Raw genomic sequence first — 18,088 nt, forward strand, 5'->3', positions numbered from 1 at the left:
GACTATTAAAAAAAAAAAAAAAGCTTAAAGACACCAGAAAACAAGCCAGAAGGGGGAGATGTCTGGGTAATAATTGTGGGTGAAAATCAAATCAAACGCCAAGTCATCTGGAAATCCTGTCTGCTCTCTGAAATTGAGCTAAGCTGCAGGGTGGCAACTCCTTTCTGCATTGTTAGCCATGAGCGTCAAAGTTTATTTCAGCTTTTAATGAGTAGCATTTGAGAAATGGAATGGAAGATAATTTTTCTGAATTTCCCTAAGGAAAAGCCTTAGTTCCCCTAGTTTCCAGCCCTAGATACACCAGCAAAATGTGCATAGCCCATATGCCCAAGCAGAGATGCTTCAAGTTAAAACAGGAATGTACTGGGTTTCAAAAGGTGAATATGGTAGATCAGGTAGTACTAAATCTATTAAAAAATGCTTCACTCCACCAACACATCTGTCCAGACGATGGTCTCTACAGGTTCACAGCTAAAGAGCTGAAATTTTTTTTTATATTTTTTTAAATCTTTTTTTTTATTGAGAAAATGAGAAAAAAAACAAGTTTCCACCTCCTCCCAGCCTCCCATTTCTCTCCCCCTCCTCCCACCCTTCTCCCCCTCCTCCCACCCTTCTCCCCCTCCCCCCACTCCTTTCCCCCTCCCTCTCCAGTCCAAAGAGCTGTCAGGGTTCCCTGCCCTGTGGTAAGTCCTAGGTCCTCCCCCCTCCGTCCATATCTAGGAAGGTGAACATCCGAACTGGGTAGGCTCCCACAAAGCCAGCACATTACGTAGGATCAAAACCCCTTGCCATTGTCCTTGGCGTCTCATCAGCTCTCATTGTTCACAATGTTCAGAGAGTCCAGTTTTATCCCATGATTTTTCAGTTTAAGAACAGTTTAGACCTTCTGGGTTTTAGAAATGGATGGTGTGGATATTTTGATGATTATCAATTAATAATATATATATAGATTATGTATCTGCTAAAGAGTGGTGTTAGAGTTAACAATCATGGATTAATAGCCTCCTGCTTCCAGTAAAAACACAGGCAAGTTCTAAAGTTTCTTGGCAAGTATGTACCTTTGTTAGGTAGACTCTGTGGCATATATTGCGGTCTGTTGAAATGTGTCTGTTTTCTTTTTGTGGAAACTACTTACCTACAGTACAAGTTCATTACCATTTATTAGCATGTATCCCAGATGGAAGACTCAAGGATGAAGTCAGTTTTTTAAATGTTTTTCAACTATTCCTATTCATGAGGCCTGTCCTGGAGTGGTTGATATACCCAGTGTCACCCTTTTGGAGAAAACTGATTTTTCTTTCTCCCAGAAGGCATAACTGTAAGGTCAGGTTTTAATGTCAATAGAATAGAAGCAAAGTTACTAAAAATCTTGATCTTTAAAGTCAGGAAAGGTGCAGGGTTGATTTCATTAGCATGTCTGTCTTTATTTAGTATGCATGTATACAGAAATGCTTGCTACATATATGTACCCATACAAAATGTTGCACTTGATGCCCAGTAGAATTTCTAGTCCTTAAATGAACTCATGCTCTTAAATTTCTTGATTCAAAAATGACTAACCTTGAGGATAAAGCCTCATATCCTTGAAATACAATTTATTATCCTGATGACAATGCCTTCAAAAACTCGCTATATTTTCTTTGGCATGTGTCTCAGTTTGTGCAAGTGTATAAGCGCATATGCACGCATACACGTAAGAGACAGAAGACAATTTGCCAAAGCTTCTCACCTTCTCCCCTGTAGGTCCTAGGGCTTAAATTCATGTTGCCAGTTTTGGCACTAAGCACCTTTACCTGCTGACGCTTCTCGCCGGCCCACTTTGCATTTTTCTTATGTTAGTAGACTTCTTTGCTCATGTCTTCAGAATGAGTTTGAAAGGGATGAGTGTACTGAGGAAAAATAGACTTATTCCACAAGGCGGCATCTACTTGTCTCATTATTTGATTCTTCTGGCTTTAAAAAAAATGTTTCTAATAATTCTACTCCCATTCACTATCCATGGAAAGTACTTTTAACATAAATCCTTAGGATTCTAGTCCTTCCCACCCCTGTAATGTATTTGAATACATCCAGAGGAAGTGGAAAGATGGCTCATGGGATTGTATTGCTACCTTCTCATGGTCCAGTGTTTATGTGCACCAGTCGTAGGTTGAAAGAAAACAGAATTTTGTGTAATTCTCAATACCCTTGTCTCTAGCCTAGACTGAGACTTCAGGAAAACCTGAAGGTACCTCCTTCTGCAGTAGCAAGTGGATGGAAAACCAAACAGAATCTTCTTTTTGTAAGTTTGTTTCTGGCTCCTTGAATTTAAAGCCTGATTTGTTGCTCTGATTCTCACAGTCAACTTTAATGTGGGAGCCTGGATTTGTGGAATTGTGGCAGGTGAAAGAGCAGAAAGAAGTGATGTCCAGAGCTTTTGGGGGCTGGGAGGCGAGGGCTCTGTTGGCGTAGAAGTCTCTCTGCTTGCAGTCAGAATAACTGCCATTCTAAACATCTGCTTTATTGATGGCACAGATGGTATCAAAGATCAAGGGGACAGTATCTTCTTCTTCAAGCAGTCTGCCTTTTCGTTTCTGCTGTCCTGGAATGCAGAACAATAGGTGGAACGACAGGAATAATTAAGAGATATAGCACAATTAAAACACGCTGTAACAGTCTACACTAGTCAGCCACCTGTGACTCATTTCCTGACTGCCTATCAGAATCCCTAGTCCTGTTCACTGTTAACATTTACTGTGTCTGCAGGCTGGAAATGATCCCATTTCTGTGAGGGCTAAGAGACCAGCTCCTGTACCTACCCAGGATCCCAAAGGTGAAATGCTTCTTAGAAACGAAAAAGGGGGTAAAAGATTTCTATTGTGACTTCACACTTTAGTTGCTTCTATAGTGACTTCTGAGGGTCATGCTCTTAATTTCCTGTGCTTTTTGTTGTTGTGTTTCTACTCTAGTAATTCTGTCCTACTTCTAACTAATCCATGCTTCTTCTTCTAGCTTCTATTCTTCTATTCTAAAAACTCTTCTCCTAAGGAGCCTTGAAGCAATAAGGAGCTGAGCCACTTACCATGGCAACACAAAGGTTCAAGGCCATAGGAGCAAAACTGTGACCAGACAGGGAAGGCGTAGTGACCAATGACAACTTTGAGATACAGATCCAGTAAAGAACAGTCCAGTAAAGAACAGGCATGCTTTTAGGTTAATGCAAGGTTAGCTTGGGACAGCACTTTCGCATTTGCTAGCAGAGTGAATCCAGAACATTTCTTCTTCTCTATCTTCCTGAGAGCTGTGACTCAACAGCTTCAGATATGCGGTAACTCTTGTCCTTGGACATCTGCAAATGTCTCACATGAGGTCTCTTTTGCCTGGATAATAACACTGACCAACTGTCTACCAAGGAAGATTGCAAGAGGGAAGACGTGTAAGTTTATACAAAGACCTGGATGAGAGAGTAAGAATATTTATGTGATTACTTTGTTGTGAGAATCACACACTGCTGGGGGGAGTCATCCAATACCTGTAATGTGAGGGAAAGAGCTGGTCACACAAGAAGTCTGCAATGGGGACAGCTAACACTTTCAGAAGGCAGCATTCCTTATCGTCTTGCAGATAAGGTTGGTGAGATGCTCGTCTCTTGTGACAATGTTCCTCATCCCTTGTAAATGAGGTGTGTCCCACATGAGATACGCATCTTTGATGGGTTGACCCCTGAAGTATGTGCTGAACTCTCACTGCATAATCTTGCAGTCTGTAGTACATTTCTTCATTGGTTTCTTAATAAAGTGTTAGCTATTGAGTAATTTTTCCATCCTTGAGACTAAAAGTGATATATAAGTAGATGTTTTACTGACTTTTGCAGTATATATGTGCATGCACACCACACACACACACACACACACACACACACATATACAAGAGAGAGAGCCAAACATCAAATTACTACTAATTACCTTTTGTCAGAGAGTGGCATTATCAAACATAGTGCCAAAATCTTGGAGTTGTATATATTTGGAAATAGAAAATTCAGTCATCATCAATACAGGGTTATATATGTATGTGCATACATATGTGTGCATGTATGCATATATAACTGTGTGTATGTATTATTATTTATTATCAACAATGAAATGAGCAGGATAGAAAATTTGCAGGTAATCAAACTTGATGACATATGCTTACCATCCCACGACTTGGGAGGATTAAGCTTGATGTTCACAGCTAGTCTGAGGCCAGCCACACTCCATAGTGAGCTCAAGACCAGCCACACTACAAAGTGAATTCAAGGCCAGCTATACTACATGGTAAGTTTAAGGCAAGCTTTGGACACATAATGAGACACTTTCTCAAGTCAAACAACAACAAAACATTAACAAACACCCCTGTAATTGTTGAAAATTATGTTCATGTAATTGCATCATTTTTTTTCCTGTCAAAACAATTTAAAATTACTCTGTTATTCCGCCTATGTGCCCAGCACCAGAATCATTTTTGGATATAAATTTAGCAAAATAAAAATAATATTTTTTTCTGTGAAGATAATACTAAAAATTTACCCTTAGCAGGTTTTGCATACAGAAAGTATTTAACAATTATAAGACACAGTGTTGTGATCAACTCTAGAGCTCAGATTATTATGACTCTATGAAATTATCTCATGTGATTTCCTTGCCTGCATATTTTTAGGCCAGCACAATGGAAATAAAACATCTAAGTCCACTGTGTGGAGATCACTAAATATGAACTGGCTGGATCAGACAGGCTCAATAGTTCTATGCATACTCAAGGCATACCCACTCTTTTCTGAGCTGTGCTCTTGTAGGTACCTGAATTCTATACCAGACAACTTCAAGCTTGTCAGCTGTCATCATTAATACAATGTTTAGCAAATGCACACTGATTTCCTATTAGCCAGAGCTACAGTTCGACCCCAAAGCACACTAGAGCACTGCTCACAATCTGTACTGCATAGGATAACTCAGCTCTACCGTCAAGAAGGCTCTTCTGCTCTCCCTAGGCACAAACTAGGACTCAGATCTTCAGCTCTGAATCACTGGGTCTGCATCCATCCAAACGTCTGCCAGTTAATAGACACTGCCAGTAATTCTCCTGTAGCTCGTCCCTGGATTAGATTCTCTCCTACTGAAATTCATCTTTTGTTCTGTCCTCTCAAAATCCTTGTCACAGTTTGTCTGATGTTTTCTGTGTACATATGTAAATATAACAAATACAGATAACATTCCTTTAACATGGAGATTGAGAAATCTTTGTAAGTTAGAAGAAAAAAAACCCTGTTTCCATTCAAAAATTGTTGAGATATCCTACAGTGGCATGGTACATCCAGGTCTAATAGTTTTGCAAATTTTTTTTAATGAAAGAATATTCACGTTACAACGGGGGTTTCTAAAATACTAATACCAGTTTGGGAAAGTAGACAATCACGGTCTGTGCTGACCACAAAGAGTTACTATATTGGTTTTGTGTTCCTTTGGGGACCAGCACTCTACTACCCCATTTTTTTTTGGCTTGGGGATGGGCAATAATCTTGTTTGTGATTTAATAAAAACTGCCCTCAATTCGAAGCTTGGAGGATGTAATCATGCATCTCACCTGACTCACTCATTAGTTTTAACCCGAGAGCCTCAGGAGCTGCAATTCTCGAGGTGAAAGAGTCGTTGCTTTCTGTACACACTCGGCCGCCCACCCCAGCCAGAGAGCTTGGAGTTTTATCAACCCAGTCTGATTGTAAGGGTGAGTTTCCTATAAGATGAATTGCAAGATTTATCCTTCTGACTTGGATATGGCCTGATCCCTCGTCCTTTTCCAACTCCCCTAGTCTGCCGTCTCTTTTCTATCACCTGCCTCCCCTCCAGAATCCTCACTATAGAAGCTATATTTGAAGAAATATAGGAAGGCAGATAAAAACAAAAGCTCCTGTAAATTCAACAATAGATGATCCTCTGTCTCACACTCGGTAGTTTCAATAGATGGAAAGCAGTACCTTTACGGACACTTCATTCTTTTTATCATGAGGAGAGATTTGCACCTGTCTGGCTCTGAGATGTGAAAATACCTGTGAGCTTTTGCAAGCCTTGCCAGACAGTTGAAGCAAAACCCCCACCAGAAAGCTTCCTTTGCGGGTGGAAACCAAAGGATTGTTTTAAATAAATCCACGGGGAATTTCAAAGGGTAGCGGTGATAGGTCTATTACTTAATGACATTTTCCTTCCTGATTTTTCAACACTGATGCCAAAATGGAAAGGTTCTTCACCAGAAACTATTCTACTATGATTTCTATTTCCAGACATAACAATGAGCTGAGAATGGAGAGGGCGAGAAGCTGGGGGGGGGGGGGGGGGAAGGGAGGGAAATGAATGCAGGGTTTTCTACAGCAGCCATGTTACAGCCAGCACTAAATCCCAGGGGCTCACATTCTGTTCTCTTTCACTAATAGTACTTGTTTATGGGTACCCTGCTTGTGACTTCCTGTCTTCATTGTGTCTTTGTTCTCCACAAACTGGAGCACCCCCTCGGAGCAGGATCACTATCTAACTGCAATGAATAATGCAATTTTATGATTAGATTCAATTGTTTTCCAGGGAGCTGAAAAAGTCCAGCTTCCCAGTGCATTTTCTTAAACTCACATGTCTTAAGCAAACTAGTTACTTTCTCATCCAGACTTAACCATGTTCAAAGCACGTTCCTGTAATTCTCATGCAATACTCTGAACAATTTGTTGAAGTAGTTATTAACATCTCTATTACAGGTTGGAGGGAACTAAGGTTCAGAGAAGCTAAATGGTTTGTCTGAGATTAGGGAGTGAAATTATGATGCAGTGGAAACCATAAATAAGTCTGCTGATATCCAGCCTCAAACTCTGGAATCCACAGCTCAAGCAGAAAGTGATACAGGGTAGAGGGGAGAGGAGGACTGTCAGTGTAGCTATTTTACCCCCACAGGGATAAATAAAAGCATGGTTATAATAGGCCCATCTCCCAATTTCCCTAGCATCTCACCTGACTCACTAGCACCAGTTTTTTTCCCTAACCCCATAAGGACACCCTCTATCAAGATATCTTTTCCATTACTCTCCCCTACCTTCCTGCCCCAACCTCAACTATCCCTCATGTTTCCATACCCATATCCCCTCCCCTCTGCTCTCTCTCCCCATTTCCGGTTTACCCAGGACACTTCATTTATTTCCTCTTCCCAGAGAGACCCATGCATTTTTCCTAGGGTCCTCCTTGTTACCAACTTCTCTGGGGCTGAGGATTATAGCCTGGTTATCCTTTCCTTTATATCTAATATCCGCTTATGATCCACTTATGAATGAGGACATACTGTTTTCGTCTTTCTGGGTCTTGGTTACTTCACTCTGGACAATTTTTTCTAGTTCCATCCATTTACCTGAAAATTTCATGAAGCCATTGTTTTTTTTTTCTTTTGCTGAGTATTGCTCCATTGTGTAGATACACCACATTTTCTTTATTTATCCTTCAGTTGAGGACATTTAGGTTGTTTACAGGTTCTGGCTATGCAAATGATGCTGCTCTGAACATAGTTGAGCAAGTGTCCTTGTGGTATAGTTGAGCATCCTTTGGGTATATGCCCAAGAGTGGAATCGCTGCTGACCACATCTTTTTAAAAAGATGTATTTAATACTCATCTTAGGCATATGAGTATTTTGCTTGTGTGTGTGTGTGTGTGTGTGTGTGTGTGTGTGTGTGTGTATAGCATGTATAAGCCTGGAACACATGGAAGCCAGAAGAAGATCCCTTAGAACTGGAGTTACAGGCGGTTTTGAGCTGCTGTGTGGGTGCTGAGAAGGTAGGTAACTCTGGTCCTCTAGAAGAGCAGCAAGTGCTTTTAATTCCTGAGACATCTCTCCAGCTTTCTGACAACCATATTTAAAATTTGAATTTCCACGTGGCTAACCCGTCTTCTCTTTACCTTTCTCTGCATTAATTTTTAATACACAGTATTAACCACTTATCGCTACTTTTATCTTTACTAAGTCTGCATATTTTTCAAGGTTTTCCTTGCTGAATATAAATTTAAATTTGAAAAGGAGCTTAACTTACTCATCATTGCTGCATTCTGCGTATCCAAAGTGTTTGACAAATATTTTGTTGAGGAAATCAACTAATGAGTTAAGTAATGAATTTGATAATTATATGAAAATCAAATATTAAAATTCCAAAGCTGCCTGCATGTAATACACAATAATAGCAAATGTATATAGTTTAGTCCTAAAGAGGAAAATAGCCTGATAGGTTTTTGCATATTATATTAAAAATTCAATTAAGTCTAACATTTAATATGTTTGGAAAATAAAAGTACTGTATTTAGAAATAATTTTTATATATTTAAGAATATATTTTTTTGTAAGATTGTTGGCCTTAAAACACATTGGTAACTCAACACAAAGAATATGAATTGATATTGAAGAATGAATTTGTTTCAATGTGTACTCGATACCATTATTCTTTCTTCAGAATGCCTTCCTTTGTAACATTTCATTTTTAACTTCCTATTCTTCCTTTTAATTATTTCAGTGTTAAAATCGATATATTTGCTTACAGATACATATAATAATTGATCATGTTGATCAATTATATCAGACTATCAATACATAATAAGCAATGGTGTGTGTGTGTCTTTCTGTCTGCGATGGCAAAAGGAAGAAAGTTTCAATCTAAACAATGGTATTACGGCTATACTCTCAGTAAGATATGGTACCACCAAATCCCAGTTGCCTACACCAGGGTTATAGTCAGGTTTGCTTTGGGCATTTACTGAAAACAATTCAGCTCTGACATTTGCGGATACAAAGCAAGGTTACATATGGATTATATATTAAATATTCAAATATTTAAAGGCCAAAACCGGTGCAGCAGTTTAAGTAAATTATGCCTTTTACTGTGGTCAAAACACATTCAAAATTAAATTTTTTGAAAAAAGATATATCAGGACACATACGTAAATAATTAAGACAATCAATGACAAAATTTTGCAAAATGTTGTGAGCCAGCAGATGTGATGGTTGTGAGCATCCTGCTAATTCCTGCACTCTCTAGAATCATGAATGGGAAGAAGAGAACAGATCTTGGGACTTCTGGGAAACACTGTTATGTAATGTAGGGATAACTCTGTGGTTTGAGACTTACAAATTCTGCTCCATGCAGGGGACTATGCCTTGAGTGGCAAGGGGTTCCTGATGTTCCTTAGAAAATTTGTGTCTTCTGTGTTGAGATGTACAGGCCCTACTAGAAGGCATGGTCGGTGGCTTAAGTCTCTATTGGCAGTTTAAAACATACTTCAGAATAGAGGTTTATACCTTAAGTCTTTTTAACATTTAGTTTGAAATTTGTATTTCATTGTATATCCCCAGGGCATATATGTAGATGTTTTAATATTTACACATAGGGAAAAGACTGTCATAGTAGAGCATATTAGCATAGCGGCATCTCACAGAGTAAGTAACCTCTTTGTGTGTGGGGGAAGAACACCTAAAAGCCACTCTCAAATGTTCAATGTGTAATGGAGCTATTGGTAATTATAGATCTCCATATCACAATCAGATGTTTAGAATTGTTCATCTTCACAACTGCAAATGTGTACCCTTTGATGTGTATCTCTCTACATAAAGAACAGCCCAAGTATATCAGCCTAGCGATTCCCAAACCTGCTTTAACTTCATATGACCTTGGGATTTTCTAATGAGTAGTGCAGAGGAGCTAGGAGTCTGGGACTCAAAGATGATTCTGATAGATACTGCTCATTCAGTGGTGGACAGCAACATCGATGCTCACACTGTATGTCCAAGATCTATCAATAATAGTCTCTTCAGATACAGTATGCAACAATGCGTAGGTATTGAAGAAAGTTAGTTGAATTCATGTATCTGAAGTGCTGCATGAATCTGAAGAGATGTGGAATCATGGATTATTTATGCTTCACCTTTTCCTGGTGATTGATGAAAATAAGTTGCAAAGGCCTGTTTGTAGTTCTTGCTTAATAAGTTTCTTTTTTTGTAAGTCTGGAATAGAGCTGGAAAATTGGTGCTCAGAACACTTCTTAGATACAGTCTTCTCACTAATTCTGAATCTTAGCTACTCTTTCTTTGGTGTTCTGTGTCTACATAAATGCAAACTTTCATTTACTTTTATATACGCATTAAGATATTTTATTATAATCTTATAGGCAGTTGTTGTCCAAATCTTTGATGATTCTGACAATAGAAAATAGAAACTTTGCATTGTGGAATCCTTACCTTTCACTGGTAATTCCTGCTCCACCAACACAGATCATCTCAAATTCTTTTCTGTCAAATACCCATCTCACCATCATGTTAAAATTTAAGGGGTCTTGATGTGCATAATTCAAATGATCTTTAATGAGTTGGACTGAATTGGTTAGTTTTAGTTAACTTGACACACACTAGAGTTACCCAGGAAGAGAGAATCTCAGTTGAAAAATCGACACCAGTAGCTATCTGTGGTGTGTCTCTAGGGCGTTTTCTTGATGATGTGGGAGGGTCCAGCTCACAGTGGGTGGTGCCATTCATGGGCAGGGGACTTGGGCTCTATAAGAAAGGTAGCTGAGCAACCTAAGAAGATAAGATAATGTCCAACAGTTTTTATTAGAAGAATGCATTTTTGAGCAGCTGTATGATTGATTTTCAAATAGTTAACACCAGGTATTGTGAGGCATTCCAGAAGCAGAGGCAGGTGGACCTCTGAGTTCAAGACCAGCCTAGTCTACAGGATGAGATCCAGAACAGTCAGGGCTGTAAAGAGAAACTGTCTCAAAAATAAACAAATAAATAAACAAACATAATCAAATACATCTCAAATAGTTATTAAAATTAATCATGAAAAAACTGTATAAATGTATACAAGTGAAGAGACGGCATTATGTGCTTGGTCTGCTTTTCATTGATGTAACAAAATACAGAAATCAACTTGGGGGAGGAAGGGGTTAATTTGTCTCACAGGTTACAACACATCATCAAGGGAAACCAAGACAGGACCAGAAGAGAGAGCAGGGATACAGTTCTCTTCAATATACTGCGCTCTCACAAAATGTGTCTTTTATTTACCTGGTACATTGCTGCAATAAAATGCCCAATAAAAGCAACTTAGGGAAGAGAGGCTTACAATCTCAGAGGACACAAAATAGTCAGGGCAGGAGAGTATGGCAGTAGAACAGGAGATGGTGTTTATGTTGCCTTCACAGACTGGGAGTAAGGAATGGGGAATGCTTGGGCACAGTCTGCTTTCTCCTTCATATTCTTTCTAAGTACCCACTCCACAGAATGGTACTGCCCACATTTAGGCTGGGTCTTCCCACTGCATGCCTTCAAAGACATGCCCACAGTCATTTTCTTTGGTGTTTCTAGATCCTGTCAAATTGATGGAATTAATCATTGCATCTGGTCACCCAATCAGGTCTTGTACACATTCACTTCCCTTTGGATATCAATAGCTATTGAAGCTTTGCAGGTGTGTGATTGAATTTTCTTTGGGTGTCACTTAAGTTTCCCACTAATTCAGAAGCTAAAATGAGCTTTCCATTGAAAGTTTATAGGCAAAAGTTCACAGAGGAGTCAATGACATGTATGTTTAAGACTTGTAGGGGGACTAATCTGTTACTCATCTGATTAAAAACAATTGTCAAGCCTGAGGTCATTTAAACACTGATGACATGTCTACTTGTCCTCATAGGTCAAGGCCTGTGAGAATATTCCTATCTCTTGGGTAGTGGACACAATGTTTCCTGTTGCCATTGTGTGATTTGGCCAGACAAATTTGACAGTACCAATGTGTCAGGAGTCATCCAATCTAATATCCAGGTTCTAAGATTAAATGCCAAGAAAAGAAGTTAAAGTTGACTCTAAGCCAGACAATATTTTGTCACAATCGATATTAACAGAGTCACCCGAATGATCTAGTATTCTTGTTCTATTATTTACTACTTGTTGTGACTCATGCATATCAATTAACCCCACTGGGCCTTAATTAACATAGGAATAGTAGAATTTAACTTGATATGGCATATGGTAATATTGCATTGGATTATGTACTTAAAATGTTTAAAACAATGCCCTTGTTATGCTTCTATTCAATGAAAATATGCTATCTCCAGTGAATTTTAGAACCCAGTACAAATTCTAAACTCATTTATGGACCTAGAGCTTTCCCTGATATCCTTATTAGAGGTGTCAGTGAGCCCTTCTGTCACTGAATAGATACTTGAGATGCCAATTCACAGGAGGGTGGTTGTAATTTGGCTCACAGTTTCAAGGTTTTAGTTCATGGTTGGCTGATGCTTTGTTTTCTGGGATGTGGTGAGACAGAACATTTTGGTACAAGATCATGAAGAACAAAACTGTTTATTTCATGGAGGCCAAGAGTCAGAAACAGAAGGGAAACAAGATACAGCCTTCAAGAACAAGTTGCAAGTTCCCACTTCTTGAAACCAAGCTCACAGTTCTACCACTTGGAAACAACTTGTGTGGACTATGAATCTACTGATGTAATCAGAGTTTTCATGGTCCAATCACCAACTTAAGGTTCCACCTCTGCACGCTGCTTTCTTCAGGAGTCAAACCTTTGATTGTACGAGCATTTTGAGAAGCCACTTTCTATCCGAGTCATAGATGTAGAACAGGGAGATTAGCATGTTTATTAAAACTTTGAGATATTTCCTCTGCAACCTTTCTGGATGGAAGTGCTGTGTGGCCTCATTTCAAGAAGCATAGTAGTTACTCAGTAGCTCTATGGCTAAACTAAAGATAGGTAAATGGGAAGTTCTTGCCATTAGTCCCTATAAATTTTCAATTTGTCATGGATAAAATGAGGTTTTGTGACATATTATTTCAATACTGAACAGACAAAGAGCTTTTAGAAAGACCTCACTTAAAACAACATTCTACTTTCTAGACATTCTCTTTAAATATATGTAAGAGTCTGAACTGAAATAACATTTGTAGTGTAACCAGAACCTGAAAACAACCTAGATGCCCCTAAACCAAAGAATGGATAAAGAAAATGTCATACATTTACACAATAGAGTACTACACAGTGGTAAAAAATAATGACATCTTGAAATTTATATGCAAATGGATGTATCTGAAAAAATCATATTGAGTGAGGTAACCAGATCCAGAAAGACAAATATAATATGTACTCACTCATAAGTGGCTTGACGACATAAAACAAAGAAGTAAACCAACCTACAGTCCACAACCCTGAGAACCTAGCAACAAAGAGGACCCTAAAAGAGACATGCATGGATCTACATAAGAAGGAGAAAAAGATAAATTCTCTGAGAAAACTGAGAGCATGGGGGTCACAGGAGAGTGGAGAAGGGGAAGAGGACGGAGGGAGGGGAGTGGCAAAAAATGTATAGCTCAATAAAAACAAAAATAATAAAAAAGAAAAAAAGATTAGAACACACTCTATTTGAACAGTTTCAAAAATAGGCACATTGAGACTTATGACTTGTGCTCTAAGAAAATGAGAGATGCGCATGAATCAGCTAGGTGCTTTGTTGTTGTCTTTGGAGCAGTGGTCTCAGCTTTTCCTGCCTTCTACAGTCGACATTTCCATGGCTTATTCATCTTGGTGGTTCTGCTGACTCAGTGCCCCCCTCAGCAGTACTTGCCGTCATTCATTGACATGTCTGAAGAAAAGCTGACTGGGTAGAAGGGAAAAATGCTTTTTTTTTTCATCGTTAGATCGCACCACATGGGGTGGGGGCGGGAATCAACCCAAATACGTGCAAAAAAAAAAAAACAGTCTGGAAATCAGGGACTTCAAAGGTGGCATGGAGACAAGAAATTAGTAGGGTTTAAAAAAAGAGTATTAACGAAGTATGACTTTAAAAGTAAAGGGGGGAGATTTAAAGATAGTTAAAGATGGGAAAACCAGAAAATAAACCTAGGTACACAATGTTGCAAAATAGAATGGGGAGATCTTTGGGGATTTAAAGATTTGTAATTTCACCTACAAAGCCTTTCTTTGCAATATAGACATAAAACAGAAGGAATATTTGATTAAATCAAAAGAGCACCAAAAGGAGATAACCTACTGATCAATAGAAAAGAAACCCATAAAACGGTTTTTTTTTATTGACTTGGGCTGGTGACGACATCATTCTCATTAATGTGTAAGCAGAAAGTTCTCAGTGTGAAGTGGCCTGAACTCACAGTAGCTTTTGTTACATGCTTGAACACTCTTGGTCCATGAGTAAAAATCAGGAAATATTCAATTCTCATCTGCCACAGAAAGTTGCAGAGAATGGAGCTGTCCGATAAAGTCTCAGAATCATGTTAGACTATGCACTAATGATTGGGAAATAAATTAATTGTTTCCGATTTGCCCTAAGTGAATTCCCATTCAGGTGTCATTTTAATTTGAGTATTTTTCAGTTTTCAACTTAGAAAAGTGTGAATGATTTTCATAATAATTCACTAGATGGTAGTATGTCTGCACTCAGCGTAAAGAACAGATTTTCACATACAAAATCTGCTCATGTTTTGTTATGTCTCCCAGTAACTGTTGCTACATAAGAGACAAAAACTATAACAATTGATAATATAGCCATTTATTAAAATAAGAAGTAATGATTTTTAAAAGAAAAACACTAAAATGCCACACACTTGACATTTACCTGCTCCAACAAAATGATTGTTAGTGCAAAGATTTCTCTGTATTGTTCTTTCTCTGGTGGAGCGGGAGCTGCAAGCAGCAGAAAGAAATATATTCTTAAAGTTTGGTGTCTGCAGGTTCGAAGCATGCTTTGCTTTCAAAAGGCAATTAAGAATGTGTTATACTTTCTTTGCGAACTTAAGCAATTTCCTGCTAAGAGATGACTTTTGGCTAGAGGCCCCTCTGTGGAGCGTGTCCTCAAATGCTACTGACCATGTTGTATGAAGTCAGGGTATGGACCCGGTAACACCTGTGCATTTGTGCATTTACTGACCACACACATCTGCTACTTGTAAGCTGGCGGGGAAGCTTCCTGAGTAGTCCTCTGACATGGCTTCAGACCCTAACTGAATAGTACCCAGTACCCTGTAAGGTTTGGTGAAATCCACACGGACACTGTGATACCTTCCGCAGGTGCCATCGCCAGTGCTTTTTTGTTTTCATCCCTGTGCAGGGCTACGAAGTATTCTCCTATGATAGACAGTTCACAGATTTTTGGGGGCAAGCTTATTTTTATGTGTTATTTTAATATTTTGGTAACAGAGTGAATTTTTTTTCACCATGAAGCTGCTGTAAACCATTGAACAAAGCTTTCTTAGGAATTTCAATACAATGACCTGATAGGAGCGTGTGGCTGCCTCGCCAGAAAGTTAGGTGTGAGGGACTTATTTATGAGTTTATGTACAGTTAAATTGTAGGTCTTCTGATACACACGACTGATTAAAATAACCAATAAATGATAAAAATTAAAATAACCATGAAAATAACCAAGCTTCATTTAAGAGAATTTCAATATTTTGTTGGACCTCATGTGTAGCTATCATATCTTTTTAGTTTGCTCTGCTAGTAATGCCTGATGTAAGGAGTTAAAATCTCCTGAAGTATTGACCCAAGCCCAAGGATCAGGGCCTCTCCCCAAAGCAGACACCATCGGACTGAGACTTGAGGTTCTGGGACCGTGAGGCAGCGTAGCCCTTTTAACTGTAACACGCTCCATTTCTACGCTCTACTCCCCTCTGCCTTTGTGTTTTCTGGTCAACATTGCCTCCACCAGTGAACTTCCTGTACTGAAAACTTATTCTTCAGCCCTCAGGACAGAGATGGTGCTCTGTCTGCTCTTCCTCTCTCACACTGCCAAGACTTCATTATTTATTTACAGACGCGCTCCCCAGGTGTGGACTGAAAACTCCTTGAGGACAGCACCAATACATTATTCATGAGCCTCACCTGGAACAGAACAGGCGCTCCCGCTCCGCTCCGATGTGTGCCCATGGAGCAAAATCACTCTGTGCTTAGAAAATGAAGTCAGCTCCTCTCTCTCTCTCTCTCTCTCTCTCTCTCTCTCTCTCTCTCTCTCTCTCTCTCTCTCTCCAGCAAAAATGAGGATCTGAGGACCTGTTGTGTGTTGTTACCTTGTAAGATAATTTCAAATTAAAAATATATATGGATATACAACACGCACACGCGATATGTCTGAAGCCTCAAACACCTAGAAAATAGAACTTATTCTTCCTTTTGGAGGTTACCTGTCCAAGTTTGGTTTAGAAACGTTTCTGCTTGTGCTTCAGAAAGGTGTCAGAACTATTGGAAGTAGGAAATGAGAACATTTTCAACAAAGGATGTGAATTCAGTTTCCTGGTATTGTCTGGCTGATACTGTTTATGTCGTACTGATCCATGCTCCCATCCCCTCCTACCTCTCACAGAGTTGGTAAAAGAGTCCAGGTTCTTTGCTTGCCATTGTCAGGAGCTTCCAACCCTGAGTTGGAACCATCTGCCTTGACCCATCCCAACCTTTGCCAGCTATTTTCCTCCTTGGTCTAGCCATTTTCTGGAATGCCTATGAGCACTGCAGAGAACACTAACATGTGAGAAACAAACCTTTTCATAGCTCTTTTTACCGTAATGTGAGCACAGCTGTCAGTCTCAAGACCCTACCAAGGTTTGAAACAGGACCCTTTCCTGATGTCTACATAGTAGCCTCCCACGAGATTACTGTGAATTTCTGGGCAAAAACCCCAGGTAATACCACGCACCAAGCACACATGTTATTTCCTTTTTTGTTTCCTTTCTTGTCATTTTCTTTATTTCTGTTTCTGGTGAGCGGGCTCAGAAGGTTAGTTCAAGGTAATGAGGCAAAGTGTAACAAGTCCTGTCTGTCAGACAGGGTCACACAGTTGATCAGGTTCTCCCAGATTCAGCCATGGGGTCACGTGCCACACGTTCCCATTTCCAACAGCAGGTTTTCCGCAGCCGTCTATATTTCCACATGGTTGTCATAGAATAAGTAACCATTTTTGCTCTTGGATTCATTAGCTTCGTAAAAATAACATGAACTGAGTTAAACATCCTAACATTCAAGTGTCTTATATCAAAATAAATAAGCCGATAATTGTTCTTTCCTACAATGTTTGTTTTCAAGGAAACATTTTGAATGATTTAGTGTTTGAAGTATATTCTTCCTGAAGGGAATTTTTCTCCTAAATTAAGACGATTGCTGGATATTGGATGTTCAATAGGTTGAATTTGATTCAAATATCTTCTGCATTAATGGAGTACATACTTTATGCTGTGTCTACCTAGCCTGTGATATTTTATTAATTTACCTAGTGGAAACTGAAGTCTTTGTGGTGTGAATATTAAACAATTTTATGAATTCATCTCCACCTTTATCTTCAAAATGTCTTCTTTTCCACCCAACTTTATGATACATAGTGTCTACATTGTAATTCTCAAAAAACATTTCCTTAAGAGGGCAAGTTTCTACACATAAATGAAATTAATGATTTCTGTGGCTTGAATTAGGTTTTCTTAAGGGTCAGACTCTAGAAAATCAGAGAGAGAGAGAGAAAAAGAGGGAGAGAGAGAGAGAGAGAGAGAGAGAGAGAGAGAGAGAGAGAGAGAGAGAGAACACAAGCAAAAAAGCCAGGATTCTGGATTTAGCAAGTAGTACAAACTGAGGAACCCCAGTTTACCAGCTTGTCTTGGTTTGAATGGGAAAAGAGCTAAGCTAGCTGGGAAGTCTGATCCAGCCCTGACACACAGGAATTGCTCTGAGTAGAAATTGACTAACCAGCAGCAGGGAGCAGTATGGAGCCATTTTTAAAGCAGGGAAGAGAGAGCCAAGGAGCCCAGAAAGGGCTGGGGGAGGGGAAAGAAAAACTCTAAACACTGGCCAAGGCCTTGATTACGTATTCTCTTTATCTATGCTTCTTTTTTCCTATAGAGATAGCGTGTCCATGCTTTGGATAAAAATTCACATATCTTTTCCTTCTGCTCTTCTTGCTTGGTTTTTATTTAGTAAATCTTTGAAGATGTGTGTGTGTGTGTGTGTGTGTCTGTCTGTCTGTCTGTTTGTCTGCCTGTCTGTGTACACATCCTCAC

Source organism: Microtus pennsylvanicus, chromosome 7 (genome assembly GCF_037038515.1).
Source record: "Microtus pennsylvanicus isolate mMicPen1 chromosome 7, mMicPen1.hap1, whole genome shotgun sequence".
Taxonomy (NCBI): domain Eukaryota; kingdom Metazoa; phylum Chordata; class Mammalia; order Rodentia; family Cricetidae; genus Microtus; species Microtus pennsylvanicus.